General features: G+C 52.1%; 1 protein-coding gene across 1 annotated transcript in view; it reads left to right on the top strand.

Moving 5' to 3' along the window:
- Positions 1 to 5,917: 5,917 nt before the first annotated feature.
- Positions 5,918 to 6,000, top strand: part of Steap3 (STEAP3 metalloreductase) — a 36,639-nt gene continuing 36,556 nt past the window's right edge. Inside the window, 1 exon segment of the mRNA XM_027936882.2 lies at positions 5,918 to 5,969. The gene's annotated coding sequence lies outside the window, so the exon portion shown is untranslated.

Genomic DNA, 6,000 nt, shown 5'->3' with positions numbered 1-6,000 from the left:
GTAACAGCCTTGCTAAGAGACTGGGGACAAATGGAGAGATCTCCCTAAGCAGGGGGAGGTGCACTGCAGGGAGTGTTTGGAAGAGAACTATCTCCCTCTGGTCATTTTGCATGCATTACCCTTGCTGGGCCCAAGCCACACTGCCCCCAGTCCTCAAGCTGTCACCAAATGTGTGCAGGCCACTCCCTGCAGAAGCCACTAGTTGGCTCGTGATTAGACCAAGGTGACCAGTCCAAGTGTAGGGAAGCTGGCCCAGCACCTCCAGGAAGCTGAGCCCAGGAACAGCTGCTTCCTGTCTAAAGTCGACATGGTACTGCCTTTCCAGTTGGGGGAGATTAGGGAAGAGAGTTAGGGAAAGATCTGGGAAGATCAGGGGAACCTGGTCCGAATTCCAGATCTGCCATTTCCTCACTGTGTGACACTAAGAAGGTAACATCCTCATCTGAAAAATGGAGAGTCTCTGCCAGATGAGCAAATGTCATTCCCTTCCCTCACGTCCCCTTGGGGGCCAAGACCAGGGGAGCAGAGAACTGGGCAGGTTAATCACAACCCCAACCCTGGAGGGAGGTTTTATCTCTGTCCTTGATCTCAGTGTTTGCAGATGATCCTGAGGCCACTGACCTGCACGCCCCGCCTGCAGAGTCCAGCTGTAATCTGCCTGCCCTTAAGCCTCAGTCCATCCTGGTCTCTACCACCCGAGCTGTGTTGACTGAGCTGCAGCCACCCAGCCTGGGGTCCTCACACCAGAAGGAGCAGCACTCAGAGACATGGCAGCTGAGATTCCTGGTGACCAGGGCTCCCGCCCTACCATCACTCCTCAGGACTGTGGAAAGTCACCTGATGAGGACAGCACCTCCCACTGCAGACCTGGTGAGCTGGGCTCTGATGGGCCGGGAGGAAGCAGGGAGTGGCATGTAGTCCAGCGGGAGCATCCTGTGCCAATTCCCCCACCAGCTGTTGGGGTTTCTTAACAACTTCTGGCAGATGTCCAGGGAGGCATGCTTCCTCCAACCCCTTCATCCTTTTTCCAGAATTCAGTAGAAGTCATGCCATGACCCTGAAAGGATGACAGTAGTCAAAAGGAAACAGGGAGGGCTGGGGGTTTAGCTCAGTGGGAGAGCATTTGCCGAGCATGCAGGACACCCTGGGCAATCTCCAGCACTGGGAAAAAGAAAAAAAAAAAAAGAAAGGGAAGATTTGCCATTGTATTCCACACAACTTTCCTATTTATTTTGTTCCTAATGTTGGCTTGGGATAATTTACAATGGAAAGCTTAACAATAAGGCGATAGTAAACTAAACATAGAATCATGGATTAGGAAAAAAGAATGTGGAAATTAAATGTGTTTAATATGGATAATCGAGTCAGAAACATGGTTCTGAGTGTCCTAGCCACCATGGTGGAAAGGGAAATAAGATCAGTTATTGGAAAGGAGCCCCACCAATGGAATGGCTGAGCTGTCTAAGGAACTACGTTCAGGAAAGAGTAAGTGTATTTGTCTTTGTTTTTTTTTTCCTTTGAAGTTTTGTGTAACAGGCACGGAGTGCTATGAAGGGTAGATTCATTTGCCTCATATTTATAGAAATTGAGAATCAGATTAAAGGAGGGTCTTTGGCTCCCGAGGACCTTCGGGAAAGCAGAGTATAATGTTGAAGTGCAACCTGGTGAGGGCGAGGGTCGTTCAATTACAGGCTTCTATTGACCCGCCTTGACCCAGGTGTGCAATGAGCTGCCAGTTTCCTCAGGTGTACTGTGAACCAGTGCTTTCGATCTTGAATGTGCGTAATGTTCTAGGGGGTCTTGTTAACATGCAAGTCTAATCCAGGAGCTCTGGAGCTGGCCTGACGCTGCAGTTCTAAAACCCTTCCTGGTGTCACGGAATAGAAAGAGCTGAAGCCCAGACTTCTCTGAGCTTTCTAGGGGTGCCATTCTAATCTCCCCCGACTGGAATGGCAGTACTATGACTGCTGTAGATAACGACGCAGTTGCGCCTGGCCTTAGCAAATGCTTCCTAGAGGTACTGGGCCACCTACACTTGGTTGGTCACCTCGATCTAATCACAAGCCAAGTTTCTTGAGTACTACTAAGTACCAGGGAGATCCCATAGAAAAATTGGATCCTCCCTACGCCACCCAGTCCTTTACCCCCCCTCCCGACAGCACCTGCCTGTAGAACCTTCCTCATGCTCTTGCGTCAGCCACTGTTAAATCTCCCTGTGGACTCACAGTCTTATTACCCTGAGCTCAGAAAACTTAATCTTCTCTGGAGAGCCTCAGGTTTCAACAGAGGACTGCAAGGAGGGCCACCTTGCACCACAGCAGACTACTGACCTTGGGGTAGATTTGGGATGTGGATGGGGGGTTTCCAATGTCCTGTAAGCCACACCATACAATGCAGTGCAATATACAACACTGGTTCACAATCATGTGCTGTGGAAGACATCTGTGTATTCATATATATATATATATTAGTTGTAGTTGGACTCAATATCTTTATTTATGTATTTTTATGTGGAGCTGAGGATCGAACCCATGTGCTAGGCGAGCATTCTACTGCTGAGCCACAACCCCAGCCCATATTCATATATGTTTAAAAGATTTGTTATTGTTGTTCCTTCCTTCCTTCCTTCCTTCCTTCCTTCCTTCCTTCCTTCCTTCCTTCCTTCCTTCCTTCCTTCCTTCCTTCCTTCCTTCCTTCCTTCCTTCCTTCCTTCCTTCCTTCCTTCCTTCCTTCCTTCCTTCCTTCCTTCCTTCCTTCCTTCCTTCCTTCCTTCCTTCCTTCCTTCCTTCCTTCCTATTTTAGTACCATGGATTGAACCCAGGGGCGTGTAACCACTAAGCAACATTCCCAGGCCCAGGCCCAGCCCCACCCCCACTTTTTTTTGCTGAGGCTGGACTTAAATTTGCAATCCTCCTACCTCAGCCTTCGAAGCCACTGGGATTACAGGCATATGCCACTGCGCCTGGCCTTGCTTTATTTCGTGGTGCTGGGGATGGAACCCAGGGCTGTGTGCATGCTGGGCAAGCACTCTACCACTGAGCTATATGTTTGGCACTACCACTCATATATGTAAATCCCAGGGCCCAGCACATTTCTGCCAGCTTGCCTCAAGGTCCAGTTGCCCGGCCCTCTCTCGGCTCTGGGTATGGCCAACATGGGTGACACTGGGTCTTCATGAAGACAAAGACAATTCTCTCATTTGCCTGTCACCCTCAAGACCCTTCTGCCTGAGTACAGCCTCATTCCCTCCCTCACAGAAGGGAATCTCTGGGTGCTCGGTCTACTGGGAGAAGCACACAATTCTGCAAGGAACACTAGCTTCCTTGGGACACAGCCCACCCCATCCAGCCAGGCAGGAACAGATCCAGGTGGCCTGGCTCCTGGCCAGGGCTGTCAGAGTACATTGAGGCTCATGGCTTCCTGTGGACATCTCATTTTAATAGTCAATTAGATGATTTATTTGGTGAAATGGATGTATGCTATCCCAGCCTACAAATGCTGGATCAATCCAAGAAGCTGAGAGTAATCAACCTCCCAGTTTCCTCTGGTCCAAGTAGAAGATAAATCTAGATTATCGCCCTAGAGACTCTTGTTTATTTAGTGGTGCTGGGGATTAAATTCAGAGGTTGCTCTACCACTGCGCTACATCCCCAGCCCTTTTAAAATTTACCTTGAGACAGGGTTCCACTAAGTTACCTCGGCTGGCCTTGAACTCCTGCCTCAGCCTCCTGAGTCACTGAGATTACAGGCATGTGCCTGGCTTCATTCTGGATACTCTTGTCCTTATAGCTAAAGGGCTAGTCTCCTCTTCAAGGAAAAGATGATCCTAGGGCCTCTATACATAGAACATTCAGCAACCCCAGGCACAGAGACCCATAAATGCAGGTACAGCATCACATGGTTGTTGAGCACACAGGACAGCAGCGTGGGCAGGAACCTTGGTGGAAACTTCCCGGAGCTGCTGAAGGAGTTGAAAGAGGGCGACAGGAAGTGTGTTCATTTGACAAATATTTACTGAGCACCTACTACATGCCACGTGCTACTTTAGCAATGAGTAAAACAGACAAGAATCCCTGCCCTGGAGGGATTCCATTTCCATGGGAGAAAGTTACTACACAATAGACATAAAAAAGTATATGCTACAGTGTATTAGAAAATGATAATGCTTATAGAAAGGAAGGGAGAAAGGAAGAAAGGAAGTCATCCCAGGATCCAGGGTGGGGGAGATGAGGGTAGGCTCCTGAAGGCCACATTTCAGCAAATGAAGGAGGAAGGGAGGGGTGGTGGGGATTTCTGGGTCAGCAGAAGGAACTGCAAGGGTCATGGCCCTGTCTGATCTATTTGAGGAAAAAGAAGGGGGCCAGCTCAGCAGGGTGGAGCTTGAGTAGAGAGGAGGATAGAAGATGGGGTCCAGAGCCATTCATGCAGGACCTTGGAGGCTATTTCAAAAATTTGGCTTTTACTCTGAGTCACCCTTGGGAGCCAAGGGATGGTTCTGAGCAGAGGAGGGACATGACCTGTTAAAGGTCTTGCAAGGGTGAATCTGATTGCTCTGCCCTTGGGCTGGTTCAGGACACCAGAGTCTGACCCATAGAAGGTGTTCAACACACCTCGGTACATCCTGTCAGTGCATCCTTGAAGAAGACAGGTGACAGTCCAGGCCAGCTGGGGAGAGGGAGACATTGCAGGCAGGAGGAAGCCCATGGTGGTGAGAAGGCACAAGGTGCTCACTGTGGGTCTCATGAGCTAATGGGAGGACAGGGCCGGGCGGGGGCTCACATCAGCCTTTAGGGCAGAACTCTGCCTCCTCGATTCTGCTCTACCTTTTGGGGTCCTAGGGCAGGGCCATTCTGGAGGCCTAGCACCCCCACCTCTGGCTCCCCAGAGCTTATCGCTCATGCATTTTGGCTTCCTGGAAAACAGGAGTCTTACACTTCCTAAGAGTAACTAGAAGCTGCTTATCAGGGGCTGGTGGAATATGCGCCCCCTCCTCCCAGGAGTATTCTAGAAAAAGTCCCAGGGGTTAGGAAACCTCCATTCAGCCTTCCAGGTGCCGAGTGAAGTTGGTGTCTCCCCTTTACCATCAGCCCCCATTTCCTCACCTGTAAGGAAGAGGAGGCACTGTCAAACAGCTCATGTGGCCTCGCTGAGAAAGGGCTTAAGACAACGCACAAAGGTACCTCCACCTGCGAGCCACCTCCCTGTTGTGCCTGTGGAATGAGGGGTCCGGGCAGCAGTGGGCAGTGTCTGGGGCAAGGGGCTAGGCAAAGGTCCAGCATATCCTGGGGAACTGAGGCTGAGCCCCAGCCCCCAGGCAAGGGAACCGCAGACTGTAAGGAAAAGTCAAAGGTCCACCCTAAAGGCTGACAAGAGACAGAGATTATGAGAGGACCGTAAACGCTTGGATGCGACCTTGTTAGAGGGAGGGGGCGGGGCCTCCTGTCCTCACTTCCATTGGAGGGGAAGAAAGGGGTGTCCACCCAGCCGGCTGGGGGGACCTCTGCCCACCTGTGCATGTTTAACCTCCCACTTGGCCTGCCAGTATGACCTCGGCCATGAAATGGACTTGGATTTGAGCTGGCCCTCAGGTCGGGGCTGGGGACGAGGTCACCTTGTACTCCCTGCCCGGAGTTCTGCTCGCTTTAACTGTGCGCCGACAGATAAGCTGCAGGGCTGTTTCCAAACCTCCCGCCGAGGGCACGAGGAGGAGGCTGGTTGGTCGCTTCCTCCGCTGCTGCCGGGGTTGTAGGGCCGGGCAGGGACCGAGTTCTCTGCCACTCCTGATTGCGGCCGGGAGAGAGGTGGCCGAGCCGGATAAGCAGCGGCGGGCTGGCCGGAGGCCACCTCCCGCGCAGCTCCTGCCCCCGCGGGTGGGCGGGGCGCGGGCAGAGGAGGAGCCTGGGAGCGAGCCACCGCCTCCGCCTCGGACCTGCAGCCACTGCCGCTGCACGGAGCGGCGGGCCGCGGAGGTGAGTGACCTTCCCTGTCGCCGTGCGCTGC

The sequence above is a fragment of the Marmota flaviventris genome, chromosome 11 (assembly GCF_047511675.1).
Source record: "Marmota flaviventris isolate mMarFla1 chromosome 11, mMarFla1.hap1, whole genome shotgun sequence".
Lineage (NCBI taxonomy): Eukaryota > Metazoa > Chordata > Mammalia > Rodentia > Sciuridae > Marmota > Marmota flaviventris.
This window is presented reverse-complemented; position numbering and strand designations above follow the sequence as displayed.